This window comes from Coturnix japonica, chromosome 8 (assembly GCF_001577835.2).
Source record: "Coturnix japonica isolate 7356 chromosome 8, Coturnix japonica 2.1, whole genome shotgun sequence".
Lineage (NCBI taxonomy): Eukaryota > Metazoa > Chordata > Aves > Galliformes > Phasianidae > Coturnix > Coturnix japonica.
The window spans coordinates 7,527,996-7,555,667 of NC_029523.1; the positions used below are offsets into that span (position 1 = coordinate 7,527,996).

The window sequence follows — 27,672 nt, forward strand, 5'->3', positions numbered from 1 at the left end:
TAGTATAATCCATGCACTGATGTCAAAGCCAATTAATCTGTTATGATACCGGTCCAGGATTGTAAACGTTACACTTTTATCTACCTATTGATCAGGAAAAAGATCTCATCTATTTTTGCTGAGGATAGAGAAAAGACAATCATTTCAAGCTTTCTATTTTTAACTACGACCCTCTTATTTACTTCCCTCTTTACAGCTGAACTTTATGAGCTACAAGATCTGCCAGCCAATATGACAAATTCCTAACTCTGCCTCTGTTAATTTCTTGTGATAGTTCAATGAATTAAATAAGTGCACAAATTACAGATTCAGTGAGTTGATTCCAGTGCTTTTTTTCATCTTTTTTCCTAACATTTCTATACCATTTCTGTATTTGAGTTTTCACACCATTCAATAATTATTGCATAATCTCAATGATAAGATCTCAATACAGGTTTTATTTAAGCAGATTCACAGAACTCTTCATTTTAATTGAGCACATCTGAAATGCTTGTATACTGATGCATGCAGTATGAGGAACAAGCTGCTTGAACTGGAAGGTTTTGGCCTTTTCCCAACATCATGACATCATTGGGGTGAAACTTGGCAGCATGAGTCCCACAACTGAAGTGATAGTGTGGAGGACTATCAGCTGTTCAGGAGGCTTTAGGCAGAACCAGTGAGGTTGAAGTGTTGCACTGTATGCTGCTGAATGTAAAGGAGAGGTTAGACTGTACAGACCTTGCTGTTAGGGACAGCATGGTAGAGAACCTCTGGGTAAAGATTAAAGGGATAAATAGTAAAACAGATGTTGTCATAGGTGTCTGCTATTGATCACCCACCCAACTGTGGGAATGAGCTATTCAGTTATGGGAGAAATCTATGGATCAGTTGTCTCTATCCTTTCTGGATATTACCTTCCCATATATAAACTGGGAATATCCAACTGCTGTGAAAAGCAAGTCCTAAAGCACGTTGAAGAAAAAAGCTTCCTGCAACAAACACAGTAAGCCAAGGAAGCCACTTAGGAGCTCACTTAGATCTACTGAGAGTAATGAAGGACTTGTAGGGGAGGTGATGGTAGGTGGCTCTCTTGCCACAGACATCATGAAATAGTCAAGTGCAAACTTTTTTATGTAAACTGAAAAAAGATCAGAGTTGCCACTTTGGGCCTTAAGGGAGGAAACTCTGAGCTTCTCAGGGAGCTGGCTAGTAGCGTCCCATAAGAATCTGCTCTAAAGGATTTAGGGGTCCATGAGAGTTGGGTTTTTTTTGGTATTTTTTTGAGAATAATCTTTTGAAAGCTCGGAAGCATTGTGTCACAAGGCAAATAAGAGAGGAATACTGACATGAATGAACATGGAACTCCTCCTGGAACTAGGGCAGAAAAAGAAAATACATGACCTCTGGAAGCAAGGTCTGGCTTCACAGGGAGAGTACAGAGCTGCAGTTCACATCTGCAGGGAGAAAACAAGAAAAGCCAAAGCTCAACTTGAGTTGACACTGGCCAATGTGATGTCAGACAACAAAGAAAGGTATTTTAATGCCTGACAATAGCAAAAGAGGGTCTTAAAGAAAACACTGCACTGATATTTGATGCATATGGTTACCTAAAAAGTAAAGATGAGGAAACAGTGGAAGCATTTAATGTCTATTTAATGCTTTTTTGCCTAAGTTTATATTAGTAACAATAAAACTTGGGCTGCCCAGTCCTCATATTTGGAGGACCACAATTAGGGGAACAGTGATTTTTATCTGTGGCTGATGAGACTGTAAGGGACCAGTTGTAGTATTTCATAAGTCCCTGAAGCCTAATGGAATTCACCCCAGAGAACTGAAGGAGGTAAAAGATGCTATAGCTCAACCCCCTCAATAAGTTACCAAAGGTCTTGTATGTCTGGGGAAGTCCCTGCTAACCGGAAGCTAGGCAGTGTTATACCTATCCACAAAAAGGGCTTGAAGGAAAAAACAGGAAGTTACAGACCTGTTAGTTTAACCTCAATCCCTGAAAAAGTTAAGGAAAAGACTATCCTTTGGGATATCAAAAGGCAGTTAAAGAAAATAGAAAGCAATTATAATGCATAATCAACATGGGTTCACAAAGAGAAGGTCCTGCTTTAGTAACCCAATGACAATCTTACCCACTTCATGGATCATTGAATTATGAAAAATCTTGATTTAGAAGGGACCCAAAAGGATTTTCAAGTCCATCTTCTTGTTCCACACAGGACGACCTAAAATTCAAACCATATGTTCAAGAGTATTGTCCAGAAACTTCTTAAACTCTGGCCAGCTTGGTGTTGGGATTGCTGTTCTGAGCATCCTGTTCCAGTTGTAAATGAGAACATAACTGACCCCTGCTTTAGGGATTTCTTAGACAATAAGCACTGAATCATAATAACAGTACAGGGCTTACAGTATCCTTATGGATAAACTGCTCGTCTTTGAGATACACAGGTTTGTGTTTTGCTGGTTGATGAACTGGATCAATATTAGAACAGTGAATGGGGCTACACCTTGCTGGTGGCCAGTCATTATCAGTGTCTCATAGAGCTTAATTTTAGAGTCAATTCTGTCCAATATTTTTATGAATGACCCAGTTGCACTGGAGCATTGGACAACCATTCACAACAGGAAATTCAACAAAACTGATGTTGGGTGCTGCACCTGGGACAGCATAATGCCGGACACAGGTGCAGACTGGGAAATACATGGCTGGAAAGTAGATCAGCAAACAAGGACCTGGAGGTGCTGGTGACAGCAGCTCAGCATGAGTGTGCCTTGGATACCAGGAGGGCAAAATGCATCTTGGGGTGCATTAAACACAGCATAGCCAGCCAGTCAAAGAAGAGATTCTCCTGCTGTATTTAGCACCTTGAATACTGAGTGCAGTTCTGGCCTCCACAACAGAAAAAGGATGGTCAGATACTTGAAAGCATCCAGAGGTGGACAGCAGAGCTGCTGGCAGGGCTGGAAGGCATGTACTGCAAGGAGGGGCTGAGGACATGTGCTGTCTAGTTGGGAGAAAAGGAGGCTGAAAGGTGCCCTCATTGTCAAACACTACAACAGGGTTCCTAGCAAGATGATCAATGCCCGTGGCTGTCATTGCTCAAGGAGTATTTGGATAACACCCTCAATAATATACATTTAACTCTCAGTAAGCTCTGAATTGCTCAGGCAGTGGGACTCGATGATCTTTGCAGATCCCTTCCAGCTGACCAATTCTAAAAAGCAAAGGAAAAAGGAAAGACATCACTGTGTAAGTCAAAGATATCATCGTAGTGCCTGAAGGAAAGAATTTATCTACCGTGTTTATAACATTTACTGTCAGAAGCTACGTTAGAAATTAAATCATTGCTATCTTTTCCTTTTAAAAAAGGGATTAACAAGTCTATAGATGGAAGTACAAGTCTACCTGTTCTAAAAAAGCAGCACAATTATTTTAGATCAGCAGGGGGAGCTGAACTGTTACACTTTCGCTGAATACAGAGATGAGATACTCATTGCAAAGAACTGCATTATTCTGTGAGACACTTCTTATTTCTTTACTTTTATAGTATTTCCTATACAGCTTTCTCCACACAAGAAGTCTCAATTTCTACTCTGCTCTCCCATTTCCCCTAAAGTAACTAATCCTAATGAACAGATCTTTCATTGCAGGAATTCTTGGATGAGAAACTTAAATAAGAAGCTTATTCAAGATGAGATGATGGTTCTTATATTGCAGCACAGGCAATACTACAGGATTACTGGAGGGTACTGTCAAGTTTCAACAATAACAAGGAGAAGAAAAATATTTCTAATGTTGAAATTGATCCAACCAACTAGTTCAAAGTTATATTTATGTTACAAGCAGCTCTGTGGCTTTAACCTTACTGAAGTTAAGTGTAATGTAATGTATGGGCTCCATTACGTGTTTTCAAATGAGAAAACAAAAAGACAAAAGAATGCGAGGAATAGCATGTTTATATGCTTTTACACAAAAATCGTATCCTTTCTGGATAGCACTTTTAAACCAAACCTGGTCCTTCACTAAATCTCTAGATAAAAGTTATGGAAATGCAGTCATGAGTGGGCAAAATTTTGGCAGTGCAAATAAGACACTTATGAAGCTCACAGTGACAAGATTCACAAGGACAGATAAACAAGACCCTCTGTTAGTCTCTAGTCACAAGCAGTGATCTGGAGTATCATTGAAACAGAGATTCTAAAAGATCAAAACTTGTTTTAGGGATAGACTGCTTTCTGAATTGTGTTTAATCCAATCTGGTGCAAAAACAACAAAACACAGAACAAAGAAGGAAAATGATCACAGTTTGACTCGCATGACCTTCTCTAAAGAGTTTCATATATATTATATGTTATAGGCACTCAGTCCAGTACTGGAAAGCAAAAAATAAAATAAAAAAACAATAAAAAAAAGATGAACATGTGGGAATCCTTTCTGTGAACTGCAGTGTTCTCAGACCACCAACAGGTTTCCAGACATCGGATGACCATCAATATTAACAGAACTCTTGATGAAACAGGCCTATTTTTAAGCTTTTTTGTTGTTGTTGAAACTAGTTAAGGCCACCTCTGAACAGTCCCTTTAAAACCCCTAAGGATCTACACCCCTCTATTACATTTTCTATAAGATACATTGCTAGTCCCAAGGCAATTGCTCCACATAATAGAAAAACAGAAGTTGGAGAGACTGCATGGCAGCTACAAAACAATGAAGCAAGGTGCTGAAGACATTATAATTGATTGTGAAAAAGTTTAGAGATAAATCAAGCCCAATCAAGACTGACAGCAAACTCTTGGATTTGCCTGTTAAAATCGAGCTCTTGCACATACAGCACACTGAGGACACATTCTATAAAGAATGATACCACGTAAAGCTACTTTGACAAACGTGTATTATTACCCGAGGGAGAGGAAGAAAAAAAGTAGCAGAAGCGTAGAAAACCAAATTCTCAAGAGAAAATAATGAGGGAACAGTTTTGTTGTTGGCTGGTGGCATTTATTTTGTATTTCTCTGATCATTCTGCACTTGCTGCACCTCACAGAACTGGAATTTCTGATGGCTGGGCATTCAGATGCTGCCAATTTTTATGTCAATGGTTTATGGGCTGGTTTAGCCTGGCTCTGTGACTAGCCTGTTCCAGTGCTCTGTTACTTTCACAGTGAAGCCAACCTGTCATTTGCCAGAACATCCAGGTCCTTCTCCTCAGAACTCACCTTCAGCCCCCAACCTGTACTGATACATGTGGTTTTTCCTCCCCAGGTGAAAGATTCAACACTTGCTCTTGTTGAAATTCACCAAGTTCCTCTCTGCTCAACTCTCCAGCCTGCCCAGGTCTATTTGAATGGCAGCATCACCTTCTGGTGTGTCAGCTGCTCCTCCCATTATTAGCTAACTTGCTGAGGGTGGACTCTATCCGTTCATCTGGGTTACTGATGAAAATATTTTACCAGACCAAACCCAGTACTGACCTCTGGGAATACTACTGGTTAGGCCTCCAACTAGACTGTGCTGTTGATCACAAGCCTCTGCCTTGCCAGTCAGCCAGTTCTCAGCCCACCTCAATACTTATCTAGCCCACACTTACTAAGCTTAATTGCAAGGATGTTGTAGCAGACAGCATCAAAAGCCTTGCTGAGTTCATGGCTCTATCCAATCCAAAGCAGCCTTATCTTATTCCTCTTCCAGAAACACAAATGGTATGGCTTTTAGGTCCTTACCACTAATTCTTTTATTCTAATTCACCAAATAGACATCGATGGTGTCATCAGTGGCATCATAAGTTTTGCTAATATTAATCTAGACCCTCTTGCCCCTCAGTGTAGCATTAGTTCTGAACTGAGATCCAAACCACAAGTCCATTCATAACTATCCAAAAGATGTTGACAGCAGGTCTTGATGCTTTTGTTGCCTACAGTCTGTCTGTCATCAGAGAAATTCTGTGCAATATAGCTTAAAGCAGTGTGTACTGTATTTTTAAATCTTGATACCACATTCAAAGCTCAGAGGTATTTGTCATTTACTTCTTCTGTTCAGATCCACGTTGTTGCAGAAAATGTCCTCAGTTCCTCAGTCAGTGAGGCAGCACTACATGCCACCTGAGCACTGCCATACTTAACCCAATTATGCTCTTCTGAATCTAAACTGTATCATAACAGAGTCCACCTAGACTTTCCCTTTAGACCAAGAGTTCCCAAGCTAGTAATCATGTTTCTGGAAGTGTGACTGCAAGAAGTATAATGAATTCAGACACAAAGAGAATTTCAGAACTGCTGTCTAGAACACCATTTTACAAGAAATATAAAAAATGTGGATATAGGCACAATTAAGATGGCTCTAAATTCCCTAAAGACAGTCCTCTTACTGAAGAGGAAATGTTATCCATTCCATCCATCATTTTCTCTGCATTGCCAGTGTACATGACTCCAAACAGTCCATTGTGTAGACATCTTGTTGGAAGCATTTTTAAGAAAGGAGTGGAAGTCATTCCCAGCTGAAATTTATATATAAAAACTATAAAGAAATTGAAGCCAAAAAGCAAGAAAAACACCAAGAACAACAGCAACCAGCCAAGCAACCCCAAACCTCAACCTCAATATGCTTTTCATACAAAATGAAAATACCAGATTTTTGTCACACAGCCTCTGGTGCACCACCTTTTGTCAAAAGCAGGCTGGGAAAGAGTCTTGAAAATGCTTTGTATCTTTTTCAGCATACCATGCTGCAATACAATTGTACATTTGTACTGTATCTGCCCTCTGACTATTCGGACCTTTCCCCTTGTAGTAATTGTCTTTTTATTTCCTTGTAGTTTAGCTGTACTTCGGCACTGGACAGAAATTATCTTGTACTTTCATGCTGATCTTTCTTTTATAAGGATTTCAGAAAAGAGGCAAATTAACAAAGCTGATAAACTATTACAGAATATTCTACTGTGTCTCCTATAGCAAAAGCTGTAGAAAGAGGAGTACAATGAAGAGGCCTTTTTCTCTCCTGACTTTGTATTTAGTTCATTGCCTGCCTTGAAAACTTATGAAATGAGCTTGCCAAATTTATTTTCCCAAATAATATCTTTAAAACAAGCTAGAACAGACTCTTTTTCATTTGTGTATAGGTTTTGGCCATAGTTCAGGAAAGCACTCAGGCATATTTTCGGATCAAGCATCTAAACACCTGAGCAAAAATAAGTGCACAGGTAAGTGTTGTGAAAAGCATTAGGGAAACTCAAAATCTGAACTGAATGAAGGTCTCTCTTCAAATTGCTATAAGTGTATACAAAAAGTTAACTACTTTTATTTTCATCTTCCCCATTCCTTCAAAGGAAAGGCATAGGCAAAGCTGATGTCATAAAAAGGCTGTTGCTTTAAAAGGAGCATAAAAAGGCAAGTGACACCAGAGTTACTATCTGATAAGTTTTTGCTGATCCAGTGAGGACAAATAAGCTGAGATCAACAACTTAACAAAGATTTACAGAACATTCCTCTTAAGAAGGAACAACTCCTACAACTCCAGGAGGACCTCATGAGGTTCAACAGATCCAATTGCAAAGTCTATCAAGCTGGGGGATGAAAAGACAGAGCACAGCCCTGCTCTTTAGATGTCTCTGTTGTGATAGGACAACAGGTAATGACATCAAAGTAAAAAAGGTCTGATTTAGCCTACGTATACATTTACATTGCCCTTATTCACAATAAGGACAGTGGCACTGGTTGCCCAGAGAGATGGTGGTGTCCCATCCCTTCAGACAGCCAAGGTCAGGCTGGATCAAGATCTGAGCACCTGATGGAGCTGTGGGTGTCCCTGTTCATTGTAGGGGAGTTGGACTAGATAATCTTTCAGAGTCCTTTCCTACTCAAAGAATTCTATGAGGTAAGTGGAACATTTTCTTTGTGGTTCAGGTAAAATTTCTACCAACTTTAACTGTAGGGTTAGATCAGTGAAAATAGGAATCTCACCCTACACTCAAGCTACATAGAGACTGAAGGTTTTAAATCTTTGTGATTTTTGCAGAGAAGAGAAACTGGGGTGAACACCTCCAGGGGAGACTTTTGGTGACCAAACCAAGCCTGTATTTGTGACTGGCTAGAGACAAGTTATCATTTTGATAGAGGGCTCTTTAAATAATTCTGGAAAATGTCTGAGTAGAGCAAGAATAACTTTGAGTGTAGAAATAGATTTTCATGGAGAAGCTCGCACTCTGAATGTGCTTTAGCTAACTTGGATGAAAAATCTCACAGAAAACTTGTTAGGATAATTGTTTTAATTTTCCATCACTGCAAGATTTTGCAGGTGATGATGCAGTAACTACTGCTCAAAAAGCATGTTAAGAAACAGCATAGCTCAAAATTACTTCATTGTTCCAATAGCTGACTTGAGAGTGGAAAATACTCCCAGTACTATTATAAACAACAGAGACACTGGCAAATTTTGCAGAAGAGCTGTTATTGGATGGGGCCCTGGGCAACCCAATCTACTTGGTAGCAACCCTGGCTATGGCAGGGGGGTTGGAACTAGATGATCTTTAAGGTCCCTTCCAATGCAAACCAATCTATGATTCAGTGATTCCTTGCTGCTTACCAAATTTAAATCTCTGTAAGAAGAAAAAATTTTAACTAAGGCACTGTAAGGTGCATCATGATTACCTGTGAGAAGCATGATATTTATTAGGTGCATTTTATCAGCTACTGCTGAAAGTAACTTGGAGAATAAGATCACCTACAAATAAATATATGAAATGAGTGTACTGCTCTAAGAATGGGATTTAAAAAATAAAGATTGAACAACATTTGTTTTGCATTTCTACAGAAACAGCATTTGAAAAACTAGGATGTGGTGAGAACCATTACATACTTATACTTTCACTTCTTTATAGTATTTAAACACTATATGGGTGTGTTAATTATGGGATGTTGGAAGAACTGAATGATTTCAGTCTGTATAGGTAGTTTAGCTTGATGGCAGGTTCCATTGTATGCAGTTAAAATGCAGTCCTTAGAATATATTTACAACTGAAACTGATTACAAGTTAGTCAGTGAACCTTCTACGCAGCATATTAGCCTGATGCATTTTGTCAGAAATTGACTTACAGAAAAAGAATGATGAAACAGAACAATTTTTCTCAGATACAGAACAAAATCCAGAGCTAGTAAGCTTACTTTAGTTGGGCAGAAATCTCTAAGACACGATCCACCAACTTGTATGCCTTACGTGATTCAGAAATGTAAAACCTGAGAACCACTTACAACTAAAGCAATCTTCTGTCTGACCTACGAGCCACTTCTGCCACACTAACTGTTCTAATTAAAACATTCAGCGTTTTAAGTTACTTCTAATCTGAAAGGAATTTGGGAATAATTTAACAATCTTAATTAAGAGAAATGTATATTTTCATACTCTCTTTTTCCCCCCCCATTTTTCATAATTCTTTGAGTATAAAACACATTAAATAATTTCCAAGTTAGAAACAGTTAGCGTTGTAAGTACAATTATTGCTCTGTGGGAGCATCCCACAGATCAGCAGAATCCCCTCTCCTTCAGTCACCTCATAATACTATGAGGTAGCACTGAAGCCCTACAGGGAACATGTGTGCAAACACAAAATAAGCCACAATTTTTTAACCAAAAAAATGTCTGGCCTCACTAGGATCAAAGCATGACAAGTATAAGAGATAATAGCAGGCAACGGGAATGAAGGATTAGGCAGCGATAAGATCCTTCAGTTATATTTATCAGCAGTGTACATAAGTGGATGATGGAGCCACAGTCTATTTAAAACCAAAGCAGATTGGGCACTGCTCAATTGCATCACATCACACAGAGCACACTGTGGGGTCCCACTGGCTCTCACTAACAGGTGCTATAGTCTTTTAGATTTCCAAATAAATCCTCACCTGCATTCTATGTAAGTCTTTAGCTCCACTTGTGACAAATGCCAACAAATACGATTATTCACCTCCTTTGGAGATTCTACCTAACACCCACAGGGTTCACTGATCCCATACATGCCTTAAAGCAGTAGAGCTTAAAGTAGAGCTAAATTAGGTCATCAGAACCTCTACGTGTTTGTGAATAACTCGTTTTTGTGTGTGTTCACTCATGAGAAGCAGAAAAAGCAGAAACCAATCACAGAAAAATTACTCACCAAGCATGACAGTGATGGAAAGCTACCTAGAGAATGAAACATGACACCCAAGGCAGCTTAACGCTATTAATAATATTAGTATGAGAATGTGATCTCACTTTTTAAGCTTATGTCTTCATTTTCTAATTTACTTTAGTACCTTCTTACAGTTCTGATCACAGGTAACGCATATTTAACAGAATCAGCTTAGTGAAACAGCAAAACCGGGTGACCACTCCATTCCCACCAGACCCAGTAAATAAGTTTATAGGAGACTGAATATTCCTAAGCAACAGGTATGAATACTCAATGAGATAAAACTACATGTCAGGATGTTTTCCAATCAGAATATTGAGAGTGAGGGCACTTTTTTAGAGAGCAACTTGTTTTGAAGGTGTCATAGTAGAGCTTTCTTTGTTATCCTTCACTGCACTCACATCCCTATCGTGGAAAAAAAATCATGATTGAGAATTCCTTTTAATCTGGGAAATTAAAATAAATGCATTTGTCTTTTTTTTTTTTTTTTAATTGCACAGAGAAAATTGTTTAGAAATAACAAATATATAATTTCTTTATGTACTCATAACTGCTTTTTTGTGCTACTTATGCAGTTCTTGACTCTAGTAAGTCAATAATGCTGACTACCGAGTCTGAAAAAATAACACATGCTATAGCTGTTTCTTAAGAGTAGACAATGATTAGACTGTAACTGTAAAGTGCAGCTTTAAGGACCAGATTGGTTAACTCCATATTAGCCATATTCATATTAACACATACCAGCTGTCAGCACCAGAATTTATTCAACCCCTAACAGTTTGTTGTCTCAAAAAAAAAAAAAAAAAAAAAAGAGCAACTGACAAATACTTCCTATGATGACACCTAATTGGCCAGTAAATTCCAGTAGGTGGTAGAGAAGATCTACTGCTTCTCGATAGCCCAAATAATGCTTAATGAGAACTTTACCTTACTGCTGCTTTCTTGTTTTGTTCTGTCTTACCTAGTCATGCAAGTGTACACCTGGGACACTGAGATTACCCTACGTACATGTGCATGTCCATGTTTTTGTGTTGCTCTTCATGCCTCCACCTGAGACCACAAGGAAACAGATTCTGATCTCCTGGAGCTCATAGTAGGAACGTGACATAACATTCTGTTAAGAGATCTCTGTAAGAGATGTCTGATATCAGGCAATGTTATATTAAAGGTTAAACAAAACCAAGACAGCCAACTCAAAACTGGATACATAACGTTTTCTGAATGGGGTCCTAAGATTTGATTTGCGTTCTCTAGAAAAACATTTGAAGAAATGCAACTGCAAATATGCCACTATGGTAAAGGTGTTTGTACCACCTTACATATATGAATGACTGCTGCCATGTGATTTGGCAAAACACGTGCTGAAGAACTAAAACATAGTCTCATTCTTCTTCACTGAAAGTTTTAAGCTCATGCTTCAAACCATGCAGATTCTAGATTGCTTCACAAAATACATTTGGGCTTTGTGCTCCACTGCTTTGACAAATGGAGAACATATCAAACAAATGAAGTAAGAGACATCTTTTTTACTGCCGTCTTTCCTTTGTGACTGGGAAGAGAACCTGAGTTCTTTCCAGTATTTAGAATTCTACAAGGGTGATGTCTGCATCTGAATAAAACATACCTTTTGTGCTCTGCTACACCCAAACTCTTCCAAAACAGGAAGTGGTTAAAAAGAAAAAGAAAAAGTAAATTGAGTTCATCCATCCAAATTCTTCATGCATTTTCTGTCTCATTAGCTTAATGGCCCAAACAAATGATAAATGCTTGTAATACTGCTATATTTTAAGTGTATGTTAAAAACTGGAAACACATTGTTCGAGAAACTGCACTGTTCTTGCTCACTGTCATTAGTGGCCCATGTATTTTGATTCTTATGAGGTAACGACATAATAACAAAAGTTATTTTCAAGTCTTCCTAAAGATCTTTTGCTCAGCTTACTTCTATGGGAGATAACTACATCTGCTGAGATAATGCACCAGATGTTATTCAGGAAATGACTATAAATTCAAAGTAATATCTGTAAAATAATCTATTTTCCAAATGCAAATTGCTTTCTCTGAATGCCCTTATCTTCCCAGCATAACTACCCTGTAAAACTCTACTTTCCTAGTATGTAATTCCCTCATACTGCAAAGCACAAACAGAATTTTAGTGGTATCTGTCTGTTGTCCCTTTTTCAGTTCATGAAAAAATTCTTCAATACACTTTACCAAATATATATTCTACTTCTGCAAACATTCATGAAGAAAAAGAGCACAGATTTTAATCGGTATCTTTTACTGGTTGAAGACAGAATTGCTTTTGCTGTAACTCACAGCAAGCATCTTTTGCACAATGGTTCAGATGTAACAGAACCTTCTTTGACTCAATCAGCCTTCCAAAAACTCACCTTGTCTGGAAGTGATCTTTTATATGTATTACAGAAAATGCACTGAAGAGTCTTTTATTCATGCTAACACTTCTGTCTTCCATAATTAACCCCATCCTTTCTGTGACAGTGACTGTTTTTAATGTGTGTGTTAATACCTTGCCTAGTCCAAAAGGGGCTCGATTCTTACTGTGCAGAAGTAGCATAACAACATCAAAAAGATTTTGTTTACGTCTGTGTGACAACACTAGTCTCAGGCAGGGAGCGGAGCAGAAGAGAAGCTGCATGACTTCTACATTTAGATATCAAAAAGCTAAAAGTACCACTCTGTTTCTTTGCAAATCTACTGAAGTCTTAGGCTAGTGCTTCTCACAGTGCTTGTGAAGTCATTGCTTGTGGTATGCTATCCTCTATTCCATTTCCAACATATCGCCTACTGGAAGTACATCTCATACAGTAGGACATTGCATCTGGTACTGAAGTGTGGACTAACACAGTCATGGAGAAGAAATTTTCCACAAGAGAACAAGGCATTTGATGTATAAGACTTTTCACCACAGTGCTTCTATAGGATTTAAAACACAGCTCCTCCGTTATTCTTTTCTCTACAGTTATCTTTTCATTTTCTTGAAAGTAACATAGTTTTCAGTGATTTTTTAGTCTAGCTATCAATAAAGAGTGAATACATTAATGTATCAGGCTACTCAAAAACACCAACCTTATAAGGTTGCCTATAAAATCTTGGAAACAGACAAAACACACCGTAATTAGAATTTCTACACAAAGAGACAATTTTGTAGCCTCCTATTTGGCACAGATAATAGCAGCTGTGAAGATGTGATAGAATAGACTTAAATTTTCCAAGAACAGGAGGACTAGGCTGCTAATTCCAGGCAAAGTTCATGTTTCCACACACTATTTACCCCTTCCAGAAATGCGTGTCTAGCTATGTCTAGTGAGCTCATGTGAACTTACAGGCCTCGTACTCAATATCTTCTGAAAGGAGTGGAGAAACATCACTGGTCTTTTCATCATTGGTCTTTCCCATCTCAGAAGACTGGTGTCAGAATGGTACTTATAACCTGAAAAAAAAAACCAAACAAAAACAAAAAATAAAACCACAACATGAGCTAATACATGAACAATCATTCAGGCTCAAGGGGTTATGATATGTGGGGTCACATTAGGCTGGTGGCCAGTCACTACTAGGACTTCACATGGCTGTGTTCTAAGGCCAGTTCTCTGATGCTTTTATACATGATGTGAATGCAGGACTAGAACACATACTAAATTGATGGTACTAAATTGAAAGGACCTGATGGCTCCCTTAAGAGTAGAGAGCACTTCCAGAGGGATCTTATTAAATTAGAGGGCTGGCCTATCACCAACCATATGACATTTAATAAGAGCACGTTCTGGATTCCACACAGGGGACAAGAGGATGGAGAGCAGCACTGCAGAAAGAGATCTGGGAGTTCTGACTGATTGTAAGTTGAATACAAATCAACAGTGTGTGCTGGCAGCCCAAAAGGCCAACTGCACCAGGCCCGGTGCTGCCCACTCTGCTCTGCATGGTGAGGCCTCACCTGGAGCACTGGGCTGGGCACCAGACACAAAAAGAACATGAAGCTATTAGTGTCCATAGGAGGGCTATGGAGATGGGGAATGGTCTGAGGGCAAGGCGTGTGAGGAGGGGCTGAGGTCACTGAGAGCACAGAGCACAGGGGGCTGAAGGGAGGCATGATGGTGGCTGCAGCTCCCACAGGGACAACTCTACCACACATATGGTTTAATTCTTAGATACTTATGTCTGAAGACAGCAGCTGGACTCAGTGATCCTTGCAGATGATAAAATCACCAAGGTTGGAAATCACCTAAAAGATCCTCCAGTTCAACCGTTCACCTATTACCAATAGCTCCCACTAAACCACGTCCCTCAGCATAACATCCAATCATTCCTTGATCCCTTCTAGCTCAGGATATTCCATGATTCTAAGTATGCACAAAATCACCGTTAACGCTGTATTTCTCTGATTTATTTTTCCCCCCAGAAATATATTAATAAAGTTCCAATTCATTCCCTAAAAGAGAAAAGCTGATAAATTCCAAAAATAAATTCCTCTTCAAGAAAAGAAAAAGTCTCTGGCTGTAATTCCATTCAAGTGAATCATATCTCTATTTAAGTAAAAGCATATAGGTCGAAATCTGTTTATGAAGCAAAATTCTAAACACAGCATATTTGTTTCTATACTGAGAAAACACACGGCTTATTTAGATAAGTAGTTCAATTTGTGGATGCACTCAAATAGCAACAAAAAATGAAACCCGGGAATATGTGACACGTTTTCAAAGCAAAATAAAAACACTTGGACATAGGCAATTAAGCATTTGCTATGTTTTCTAGATGAGTATGCAAATTTGACATTCAAATCAATGTCTAAAAATAATCTCACCCATTCAAAAAACACCAAGATCATAAGGAGAGCAAATTGTGAGCCTTTTTGCTTTAATTACTTTGCCATAATATCAGTTAAGGGCAAGGTTCTTCAGTAGGTTATCATTTTGCTCCTCCCAACTGTTTCAAAAGTCAAGTAGAGTTTTCCTTTACAAAACATGTAGAAAATGGAATTTTAGATAGAGAATTTACAGGAAACCAGTGTGCAGAGAATCCATTATAGCTAGGAGGAAGAAGCTACTATAAGAAGTTGACAGCGAAAAATATGGTTATATTAAGAAAAAAGGCACCATGGGGTATACTATTAAAATGTGTATTTACCAATACAAACACACATCATTACTTAATGTAGATTTACAAGGAAAAAGGAATCTGATGACCTCTAATTCACTACCACTTGGGCTGTAGGACTGACAGAGATAATTTACAGTTCCCTGGGTGAAACAAAGTTCCAAGTTTGGATTTTACACTGCCGATTCATGGTTCTTGCCCCATTCAAGTACAGTTAGTGCCATGGTTCTACTGTTTGCAATTTCAGTATTCTGACCTACAATGAGATTTGTAATATTTTACTACTACCATAGAAATAAAGCAACAAAGTCCTCTATAGGGGACTCCAAGCCTGCTTCATGACCATTTCAAGGTCTAAAACAGAACTATGGTGGCAACTATATCTTGGAATGGACATCAGTGGAAGATCCATTATCCAAGATAAGCATTCTTTTAGCTTTTAGGTATTCAACAAATATACACAAGTGAAAAATATCAGAATATCCTTATTAAATTTAAAGCAGGAAGAGGGCCAGAAGAAGTGATACGAGTTGAGGAAGTGCAGCTGTACTACTCTTGATTAACAGGAAGGGAAATAATGCACAGTGAAATATAGATCAGACTGTGTACACCACGCATGTAGGTACTATGAAATGAAAGCTAAACTTAACTACGAGTGGTCTTTGCCAAAGTCCAGTAAAGTCAATCTTCTCTTTTTTTGAGGGGACAGAGTTGGCAAGACTCAAAATCAAATTGTCATTCTTTGATTTAAACTACCTTTGGTGTGAAATGACTGCTGAACAAATTCAGGACATCATTACAGCTAGAGGGAAAACTAGAGACGGGAGCAGAAAAACACCAGCAAATCAGCAAATCTCTTTATAAATATGTGTGTGTGCTTATGTATTTACATACATGCATGTAAATATAGGAAGGTCCACCAGATCTTACTAGCATTTGCAGTAACAAACACGGCCATGAAGATACTGCTGCCTCCACACACCCCAGCATATTGATCTATCCCACTCACTCTATGCCTGTCTTTTGTTTTCTCTGTGATTTTATCAGATCTAGAAAATGAACAGGACTATTACTGAGTACACTGAATCCCAAAGTCTATCTAATGTCACTGCAGGCTTGATGTACAGCAGTCTTTGTGAAGAAACACTTATCTTTACATAAACAGGCTGACCTTTCAAAGTGGCATTTGGAAGGGGGAAAGAAGAGGGGGGAGAGTAGTTTGTACTACTTGTTGCTGCAAGAGAAAGTATACTCCAAGGCAACGAGGAGAGATGGTATGCTTTTCATTTTTATAACTGCATAATGAATCACACACATGCCTACATATTTAACAGCTACTACACTTGAAATGGGCAGCTCTTTTTTCTCTGCTATCAATAACATCTTTACTCCTATTTTTCCCTCCTCCCTGAAGGAAATAAGAAAGCAAAGCAGGGTAAGTCACCACTAAGAGAAAATGACTCCACATTTCTTGAGCTAAAAAATGACTTAAAGGTGCTGGTGGGGGGCAAAACAATGAAGCAATTGGGCTTCTGCAATGTCACACAAAAAGATTCTGGAAGCATAAAACTTCCAGGCTGACATGTGAACATCAACATTTCACCCTACTGCACAGTGAGGTGAGTGAGAGATGAAAAAAGCCTTCTTGATCAAGAAGGCCAACAGAAATGACAGTCTCGTGAAGAGTGTATGTCACACAATGGGTAAGTGCTGCTGTAATACTGTCTGGCACCCCATCTTGTCCAATGTATGCATCACACGGTCTACGTGATCACTCTGCTTACTGGTCTTGGGAGGCACAGTGCAAAACGTGACCAGGTTACCCTGCTCTCACGTCGGGATGCCAAAGCCCCTTGTTGATCTGCAGCCTGTTCCCTGTCAGCGGCTAGATTTCGATTTATTAATGCCAAGCTCTCAGGATAACGGTACCTATGGAAAGACGTGTTTATTAACCATAAACACAGGTCTGCTTACAGCACACGTATGCAGGAGTGTGACAGAGCTGGAGAGGTAGCAAGGAGGATCATGCTCCACGAACGCTGACGCTGCCTCCCCTCCCATACATACCCCTTGAAATTCAGCACACACTCTGGAGCCACTATGTGAGGAAAAGGGAGATTTTTTTCCACCAAGCCAGATCGTGATTTCCATACAGAGAGCCGAGGAGCTCCAAGAAAGGGGGAGCGAATAGGGATGCTTCCCTTAGGCAGGGCAGGGAGGGTGGCGAGGGGGGGGACTCGAATGCTCAACAGGAACGTTGTCCAGCCCTACCCTCCGCCACCGGACAACTGCGTTCTGCCGCGATGCCCACAGCTCCGAGGCCCTCCGAGACGCCGCTCCGCCCCGCAGGTCCTTTGGCTGCGAGCTGCGGGTAGCAGACGGGCGCCGGCGGGGAGAGGCGGCTGCGGGGGGACTGTCTGCGCGAAGGAGGGAAATAAGCACAAACCCAACAAGGCAGCACGGAAACCAAAGGGATGTGAGACAAAGGCTTCGCTCAGGACAGGGGAGAGGCGGAAGGCAGGGCTCCTCTTACCGCTCGGTACCGCCGCCGCGGCTCGCTGGATGGCGGCTGCGGGTGGAGGATGAGCGGGCGCCGCGCCGCCCAGCAGCCGCTCCGGGGCTGCCCTCCGTCCGGCCGCGGCCCCAGCGGCTGCCCGAATCCCGCTGCCCTCTCCCCCTCTCTCCGCCTTCCCCGAGGGGGTCGGTGCCGCCGGCAGCCCCTCCGGCAGAGCCCCGCCGAGCCGCCCCGGCCCTCCGCAGCCTCCCGCTACCGGCTCGGTCTGGGCTGTGCTCGAGCAGACTCGGCGCAGCCCCTCGGTTCCTGCCCGCTGTGCGCATCCCGCCGTTTGTTATTCTTTCCTTGAGGAGCACCGCCATCACCGCACACACACACACACACACACAGACAAAAGGAATAAGTAAAAACGAAAATAAAAATAAAACCGACCCAACCAAAGCCCCGCAAACAGGGAACAAAATAAATCTTAACCCCTCCCTGCAACTCCTCTTGCTATTCGGATTTCCTACCCTCTCTCCTCCTCCGCCCCTCCACTCCACTCCCCCCACCAGTGTCTGTGGGCCCCGTGCCTCCCCCCGCACACACGCACGCACGGTGTGTATGGGTGTTGTACTTGCTGCTGTGCCACACGGAACTGCTGATGGTTTCCAAAGTCCCACCACCATGCCCATCCCTCCTTTAGCCTGAAGCCGGAGATATGGACTGTACGTTTGGATTCGGGATGCGTTTTGCTCACAGCCGCTTCGCTTCCTGAAATGTCACCCGGTGAGTAGGTTTTATTTCACATTTAGTTTGCTTGTCTTCAACAAAAGGACACTTAAAAGAGGGAAAAAAAAAAAAAAAAAAAAAAAAAAAGGAAAGAAAAGCAGCCTCTCCGTTGCCTCGCTTTGCCTCTCAGCCTCCCAGCAGCGCGGCTCGCTTCGCTTCCCGAACTCGAAGGAATTGGAAGCACCAGCCCTGCCTGCACGGATCCGTTCCGTGCGTTAGTCACAGCTCCCGGCGCTACATCGCACCGCTCCGCAGTCTCACACGCGCAGCCTTTATGCCATTCCGCCGCTTATGCATCACCCTGTATTAATGCTTCCATCAGCCCCTCTACCTGCTACATTCCCTAAGTTTAACTCCTGCAGGCACAGCTCATCGCAGGGGGTTGGAGGGGGGCGGGGGGGAAGGGCGGGCGGAAAGGCTCGGAGGAAAAGTTCATTGCCCTCACTGATTCCCGAAGGAGCTCGGATTGTATTGGGGGAGGGGAAACGTGCCCCAGAAGGGATCGGAAGGGCACAGAAGGAATCCCCAGATCCCCACTCGCTCCGTCCTGTCGCTTGCACTGGAGGGTGACAGCGGCCGGGCTGCGCGCGGGGGACAGCGTGGGGAGTGGGGGAGGGCTGCGGCTGACAGCACCGCTGGGTTCGGTACCGCCGGGCTGGGGGGTGCTGTGCACCGCAGCACCACCTGGTTCGGAACCGCCGGAGTGGGGGATGCTGGGTTAGAGCTCGCCAGGGGTAGAGAACAGGCGCCGTCTGCACAAAACGTACATATATGTATATATATGCGCCTCCACCTGCCGCTTTCCGAAGTGAAGGCTGTGCTTTGGATCAAGTAGGGACTTCTTTACTTCGAAATAAAAATACAGAATAGGACCAAGGGGAATAAATAGTTGTTGTTAAAAAAAGGATGAGTGCCGTTATGGTGCTATTTGCGGCTGATGCTTCCAACGTTTCTGTGTCTCTAATTAAAGGCAGAGATCCACCCACGTTCAATAACAGAAGGTAGGGAGGGAACATGTTAGTTCTCACGAGGAGGTATTGACCGAGCTCCATTTAACTCTGTCATTTAGCGTGCGCGATATGTGTGTGTGTGTGTGTGTGTGTGTGTGTGTGTGCATGCAGTCATGTCTCCACAGCAGTACGTGCACAGATCGCAAGGACGGTGCTCAGGGCTTGCAAGCAGGTGGAGGTGCCAGTGAGAAAGACACGAGATCTGAATTTATTGCCTGGTGGCAAGCAGAGAACCGAAAAGATCAATGCCCTCTTCAATACCGTGCTCCCGAGACTGCTTCCCTCCCCTCCTCCCTCCGCCTCCAAATTGCTGGCTGATGTCGGGAAGGGGGAAAGGGGAGTAAGAGAAAGCCTTTCAGGCGAGGAATCCAAAATCCATCCTTCTTCCAGTTCCTCTCTTCTCCCGGCAGCTGGACAGCACACCCCTGCCCCGGCTCCATCCTTTCCCATAGCCCGTTCCCCCGCCGGGTTAACCGTTGCCGTCAGTGCCTCCCTTGTCCGCCCGTCCCCCTTCCCCCGGGTCCCTAGCACCGGGCTGGGATCATTAACCAAACCCCGGGCGCTTCTCCTGAATCTGCTGCTGCAGGGATCCTCCCACACCATGCTCCTCAAGGAAAGTTTCTGTGCATTCAGACCTCCTTCCCTTCCTAGGTATAGAGGATTACCTAGGTAAGTGCATTTCCAAAGCTCTACCCAATTTCTGACCCTTCTTTTTTTGTTCTTTGTTTTTGTCTCAGTATTAAGAACTAGCAGGAAGCCCTGAGGGTTAACTCTCTGTGGGAATAACTCTCCCGGTGAGAAGCACCTCAGCACGCCAGTTAAATGGTAGCGCGCTGCAGAAGAGATTGATGTGCCCATCAGCAGAACGCTGCCCGAGGTTCGGAGCACTCCGCGCTCCCCCTGTGCTGGCAGCGGTGGGAGATGGCAGGGCAGGGAATGCGGGCAGCGAGTAGTTCAGATCGCGGTCACGGCGATGGATGGCAGCGGTGCTCGGGCAGTTCACGGGCAGGGTGGGTTCGGCAGACGGGGAAGGGGGGAACAGACCCTTTGCGTACAAACATCGAATAAATCAATGCAATTAATGTAGTCTTAATGGGCGATAGTATGCGGCGAGCGTGAGGCATGTGTAATAGGAAGATTCCCATTAGCCTCAGTGGTTCATTTCCCGCGTTCCGCGCTTCCAGACCAGAGGATCCCCACTGCCCACCCAGGGCTGGATGACTCGGAGAAAATGGGAGTGCCAGGGAGCAGCCCGGCGGGTTTTGGCTTCTGTTCGGTTGATTCTTTTGTTTTTTGTACAAAGGAGTGGCAGCGGGTAAATACCTCCCGAGCCTCTCAGCCCAGTCCTGGGGGAATGGTCAGAAATAGCCTTCTTCCCTTTTTTCTCTCTGCTTGTTTGTGACTGGCCTCGCTGTCAGGAATTGCTGTCACCTCCTCTGTCACCTTCAGACTCTCTGAGGCTGTGAGGCTTCGGGACTCCTTGTCGGTCAGGAGCTAATTTTCCAATTCCAAATATTGGCAGTGGCAGGCGGACACCTGGGAGGGGGCTCCGAGGGAGGAAACTCCTTTAAAGACGCATGTAGGCAGACAGCCTGCCTGCTCCTCTGCCTGGACGTAACCCCGCTCCGTTCCTCCGAATTGCTCTTACCCCTCTCGGGGGAGGAGGCGGCGGGGTGGGGGGTAGGGTGGTACGGCACTGCCCGCAGCTGCAGGAGGAGCTCCGGACAGTGGGAGCTCCCGCAGCCGAGTGTCGGACCCAGGCTGCCGGGACCCCCCCTCGCCACATCCTCCGCGGGAGAAGGAAGTTCCGTGCGCCCGCCGCCTTCCCCTTCGGAAGGGAAGAGGAAAGCGAACCCCCCGGAGGTCGGGGCGTGTGCCCCGCCCGGCTGGGCGGACTTGACGAGGGAGCCGGAGAGCTCGGGTGGAAAGAGTTAATCGGGGCTGCAGGGTGCTCCAGGCGTGAGTCCTGAGCGCACCTCATAGGCGCACCAGCCAATCCCAGGCACCAGGAGCATGAACCGTATGTAGCACAGTGTAAAAAGCGAGGTAAAGAAAACAGGGTGTAAACTGACACCGTATATCGGAAGACAGGAGAACTGATTTTTGGGGGCTACGATTCCTGTGCTGCTTAGAGATCGGCATGCGTGTGCAAAGGTAAGGGCTTTGTTACCAGCAGTCTGTATTGTGGCTCACTCCTGGATTCCAGTGCATTTTCTGCATACGTTTCATTAAGTGTTAAATCGTACAGTGCAGAGTGGGGAGAAGTGGAATATGCTGTGATTTACTGTTTGAGATTATTTTTCTTTTTCAAGTGGTAGTAATTTCTTCTAGAGGTTATGGAAGTGTATGCATGTGAAGCAAAGTAGATCCGTGACTGGCAAAAAAATGTAATGCGAGTGATAAGTGAAGGATGTTCTGTGATGGCTGCATCAAAATCAGTCGTGGACCCATATGAAATGAAGGCCAATGTGAGATAGACCTGATTTGGAAAAATAAATTAATAAATAAATAAGGGGGGCAATTCAGAGGTATGTATCTGACAAACAAGTCTGACAGCAGAAGCTAAAATAACTTATTTGCTGACATCTAACAGTATTTAAATATGGTATTATAAAAGAATGCGATAAAAAGTGAGATCAGATACACCTTACAGTGTGTATTTCCAGAGATAGGTGGCTCTGACATGATAAGTATAAGGAGATAAAGCTGGAGTGGCCCTACTTGCATTTACAAGGTGAAAGGAATAACTTCAGAGGAGCAATCCATTTAGATCTCAGTTTACAGACTGCTGTCAGTGCCCAGCACAAGTAGAGCTTGCGGTTACTCATTTTATGTGTGCTCCTCCAGCTTTACCATAAGACCTGGCTTTGAGAACAGAAACGTTCCATGCGTATGTCTTCTCTGCATCTGAGCATGGCAGTGAGCAGTAGTCTGAGACACTGTTGCTGTGCTAATTATCAGAGTTACATAAAGAAACTAGCTACAATATCTTGCCTTCAACCATTTTTTTTTTCCTCTGTAAGGCACGTACATAATCTAAGCAAGGAAAAAAGAAAACCAAAGAAAAAGATGGGTTATATTTTCAGTGAACTGATCCACTTCCAGTGAGAGCTCACCTCCCCAGCAGATGCCAAGTTCACTAGAGTTGCTGTGTTTGGGATGTTCATGGAATAATGAAACACTGTGAGGGAAAACGTTAACTAGGGAATGTGAAAACAAGCAGCTGAACGTTTTACAGATCTTACTGCAGAAGGCAGCATTTGTTCAACAAGCCAACAAAACAACTTGAGGATCCTCAAGTGATGTAATCACCCTGTCTCATCTTTTCCCATTTCTTTTTTTCCTACTACTGTCTGAACACTGTTGTGAAGAATTAATTACAGGAGCCTACTCATTGTTTACATCAGTGTGTGTCTGAAAAGTTACTTCTCTACTCACACAAATTACTGTGATTTTGCTCCTCTCAGCCCTAGGCGGAGACAGTGATTTATGGGACTAAAATAGTTTTATTTCATCTGGATTAATTTGGAACTGAGTTATCACATCTGACTATGAGCAGACTTGAAAATATCCTTCCTGAGGTTTTAACAAAAACATCTGCTTAAAACTAAAGAACTCAATTTTTAGCAGCAAGCTTGACTTGTGAGTGGTCTCTGAGAGTCTGAATAGAAAACTGGGAGATCAAAAACTGGGAGATCAAAAGTATTACCTAAGATTTTGCTTAGGAGAAAAAGGAAGTGGTGCAAGACACTAGTTGTACTTTCTAGAAACATTTAAGTCTTTTCTAGATGTCAAGTGCAGCTCCTTATTCCTCCCAAGGGTTCATCCCTCTCAAAATCAGAAGTAAAGATTGATTTTTTGTTGTTGCTTTCACTCCTGAGATACTAGCAATCTCATTTGGGAGTGAAATCACCAGAAATGTTCTTTGACATAGGGAGCCAAAATACACTCTCAGATAGGCTGCATTAAAAACAAACTTGCCCTGATAGACTGCTGCAGGCAGTAACTTACAATAGTCACTTTATGAGAACTGGCTTAGTCTTCCTCTTAATCTTATCCTATATCCTCATAAGAGCAAGCAAGCATTTATTTATTTAATTCATTTTTAAATTGCAACCACATTCTTGTTGTGGTATTGCTTTCCTATTGTTCAATATGTCTGCTGTTCACGGAGGGCCTGATCTCGCTCTATTAAAGGAGATCAGAGCATTGCTATTAACTTCAATGAAAGCAAGATCAATTTCCAAGATAATAATTTGGAATCAAAATGAACTTCAGTTTTAGGGAAAAAAAAAAAAGAAAAAGAAGCAAGCATCATGAAGCTACTTGCTGCATACAGAGTTGTACAAGGCATTGCATATTGTGATGCAGACATCATTAAAATAGTAAAGAACTGAAAATTTCTTAATGTGATCTCACGTTTCTCTACATCTTCATATTCTGCCATCACTGATAAATCATCATTTTTCTGCATAAAGTTGAAGAACATGAAGAGTTCCATTTTCTGAAGGATTCCACTGAGCTGCAGGCATTTGGTACGTCACGACTTAAATCATCCTGCTGCTGGAACTGTAATGTGGTTATTTTGGCTGCCTAGCTCTGACATTAATAGCTCACATGTAGTATAATATTAAGTGTGAATATATACAGATAGATAGTTTTTCTATACATAGACACAAGAGTATATAAATATGTATAACATGCACCATACTTATCCATCCATTCATTCCTCCACACATATGATCTGTGTAATTGCTCTTTTGCCTTGGGTCATACATGTGATCAATTATTAGCACAGTTGTTTTCCCATCTCCCATTGGAAGTCTCCATTTACTCTGTGTGCCACAAAATAACAAGCTGGCAGGAGGAAGAGAGAACACCCTCTGTCATGTCAAAGCTTTACATATTTAATGAGCTTTTCACAAAAGCCACAGATTTTGTTCCACCTTGAAAAGGAGATTGACCAGGCAATATGTACTGTTAGCTAAATTAATGCTATTAAACTGTAGTGGTTTCTCTAATAACGAGGTGAGATCTCAAGGCTCATCAGTCAGGTACCTTTGCTGTACCACTCACATTAATGGTGATTAAAAGATTCTACTCATTTTCAGTAACGCTTTCACTCCCACATTTACCAGCACATGATTAATGAAAAATGTGTATTTTAGGATATTTACCACACATTGCAAGTAAAGGACTTAAATCTGGGGAACGAAAGCACTAGTTTATATCTTTAATCCCATGTCATTCATGACTGCTGAGGACTCTGCAGAGCTAATGTAGCTCTTTCAGTGCTTATAAAACCATTTGAAATAACAAAAATATATGGTTAAGTGACCATGGGTGACTCTGAAGTTAGAGGGGATTATTAAAATCTATTATATGTTCTTCCCTTCCCTTCCCTTCCCTTCCCTCTTCCCTTCCCTTCCTTCCCTTCCCTTCCCTTCCCTTCCCCTTCCCTTCCTTCCCTTCCTTCCCTTCCCTTCACTTCCTTCCCTTCACTTCCCTTCCCTTCTTCCTTCCCTTCCCTTCCCTTCCCTTCCCTTCCTTCCCTTCCTCCCTCCCTTCCTTCCTCCCTTCCCTTCCCTTCCTTCCTTCCCTTCCCTTCCCTTCCCTTCCCTCTCATATTTTTCCTATTTGAAACTATTTCTAAGGGGTCTTACTTTCACAGGTGTAAAACACTGAAAAATGATACTGTGGGTTAAGGTGGCAAGTAGAAATACACTGTTTAATGGCTAGCTTTCACCTAAAATGTTAATGGTCCCTATGCATTGGAAGTTTAGAGGTTATACAGAGCAAACATTTATTACAGCAAATTTTATCTTTTTGGTTTTGTTTTGTTTTGCTTTTTAGCTTAGTATATAACTCCAAGGGCTAGAACTGTCCTGTTTTGAACATGACATTGTACATAAGTGTACTGTATAGATAGATATATATATGTGTACTTTGACATCTTAACAGCAGTCATATCAGCACTGCCTTACAGGAAATACTTAGAAATACCTCACACAGTGCAAGCAGAATGTTAGCCCTCCTCTTTTTGTTCCTCCATCTTGAAATGTGGACAGGTATACAGGGCAGAGATGTCACCCATCATTGTTCTTTAGGAACATGTAGCTGTTCAGCATTTATCGGATTAAATACCTTATTCCTCAGTTTTGTAACAACATTTCTGATGAATATGCTTCTTAATGTAAAGCAGTAATGTTTATGCAAGTTGAGACTCATCCTGATGTCAGCCTCTGGTAATGAAGAATTTATTTCACATGGATCCATTAGCTGGTGACAGCCATTAGTTGATGATGTTCTTCTTAATTACTGCTCCAGCGGGAGATGAGTCTGACTTATTACCTTAAAAAGTAAAAGCTTTAGTAGCCTACTAAGTAAATTTAAGCTATATGTTAACATATGTATATCAGGTTTATTTGTATTAGTTGGAGAAATAGTAGGTGCCGTATTTTGAAAGGTATTCCTCAAACAGATTAGTATTTCCATGCAGGTCTGTCTTGACTGGGTAAAGTCTAGAACATTTTTTCAGTCTTTCTGGAGGGGAAAGAAAAGAAAAAAGAAAAGGTGAGGATGTAATAAAGAAATCTTATGTTCCTCATATCCAGAGAGACTACACTGATCTGTATTCTCTAATAAGAAATGTAGACAATGTGGCCCCTGTTCTGCACTGAAAAGATACTAGAGGAAAGTTTAAAGCTTTTCAACATTTGCTTAACATCTCTCTATTAAATCGGAATGTGCTTTTCTATCAACTGCAACAAGAAAAAGTGATAATTTTGCCCCACCATGGTTTCAGACTATCACTTAGCTAAATTAAAACAGTTGGGAGATTGTAATTGGTGATGAGACTATAGCTCAGACTTTCTCTTCTTGTAACATGATGTTCACAAAAAGGGTATCTTTTAACAGAAATTTCCTTTTTTTTTTTCTTCTTTCTAATTTTCTAATTCCTTCTAAATTTGTCCAAAAAGTGACAAACAACTTTTATTTTCCCAAAACTAATGTATCATAATCATGTTTAGGAAGAAGATTTATGAGGAAGCTTCACTGCTGTATTTATATGAGATTGCAGGCTGCCCAGTACACATGACATAATTATTACTTTTACAACCAAGCCTTGTATATTATCCATCCTGAGATGCAATTAGGTCCAGACTGACTTGCTGAAGCTTGAATCTTTGTTCAGTCAGCCATAAAGTCCCTCTCTCGCTATAAAAAATTAATAGCTTTAACACGAACATTTAAGAGGATCTGGCTATTGCCCATATACTGGTTATAGGCTTAAAATGTTCAGGCAAAGGGTCTTACACAAAGTCATGCAACAGTTTACGGAAGGATCAGAGCTCTGGGCTCTTGAATCCTCTGAGTTCTGTCTTTGCAGCATGCACAACAGGTTACACACATTTTTCCAACAGGGCTTTGATGGTATAAGTCTGGGTTTTTTTCCTGCTAGCGTAAATGAGCTGAAGCCTGGGAATCTGAGAGGAATTTTAACTGTCCATTGACAACAGCTGAAAATCAGCTCCACCATCTGTGAAATAAGCTGTAAAATACGTTATGAGCTCTGGAGCACCTTTGTCTGAAGGACCTAGTGGAAAAGCAAAACAAAAACATTACCATTTTATTGGATATCAACAATAAGAAACAAAGTACATAAAGTCATCCACTGAAATGAATCCAGAGATGTTGTGACAGACAAATGATGTTCTATTAGATTTATATGGAGATTATTTCTAACTACTGGTCTAAACTAATTTTAACCTGGAAAATAAAATCAAGAAGAGTGCAAACTCTCCATCAGATGTTACTTAGCTAACACAACAGAGCAATATCCCATACTTGAACTAAGGCACTAAACTGACAAATTGATTTTTAGAAACCCCAGACCCATGACTTTAGTTGTCAGAATTCGAAACAAGAGCTTATGGACTTTGTTAGATTTCTGAGGGGCTGGAAGAACATGAAACTTGTCTGTCAGATGGATTTTGTCTGTATGTCCTTTATTCAGTTGCTTTTTTGTCCCTCTTTGACCCATCTTAAGACCAGAGGATAGATGCATCTCATTATTTTTTTTCTCTTCATCATTTTACAAGCAATATTAGAGCT

At 41.7% G+C, this 27,672-nt stretch overlaps 1 protein-coding gene and 1 long non-coding RNA gene across 5 annotated transcripts in view; one reads left to right on the forward strand and one right to left on the reverse strand.

Moving 5' to 3' along the window:
* LOC107317312 overlaps positions 1-18,218 on the reverse strand; it is a 33,632-nt gene extending 15,414 nt beyond the window's left edge. For both annotated transcript variants that reach the window (XR_004308155.1, XR_004308154.1), the window contains exons 1-2: positions 17,795-18,218; positions 13,491-13,597 (exon numbers count right to left, since the gene is read on the reverse strand). This is a non-coding gene — a long non-coding RNA (uncharacterized LOC107317312). The remainder of the gene's footprint in view (positions 1-13,490; positions 13,598-17,794) is intronic.
* A 153-nt stretch (positions 18,219-18,371) lies between these two features.
* The window catches only part of BRINP3 (BMP/retinoic acid inducible neural specific 3), a 191,153-nt gene continuing 181,852 nt past the window's right edge, over positions 18,372-27,672 (forward strand). Inside the window, exon 1 of one of the 3 annotated variants that reach the window (XM_015869841.2) lies at positions 18,372-18,544. The gene's annotated coding sequence lies outside the window, so the exon portion shown is untranslated. Of the gene's footprint in view, positions 18,545-20,103; positions 20,227-21,302; positions 21,712-27,672 lie in introns of those variants that run through there. The other 2 variants (XM_015869843.2, XM_015869842.2) reach the window with 2 other exon arrangements.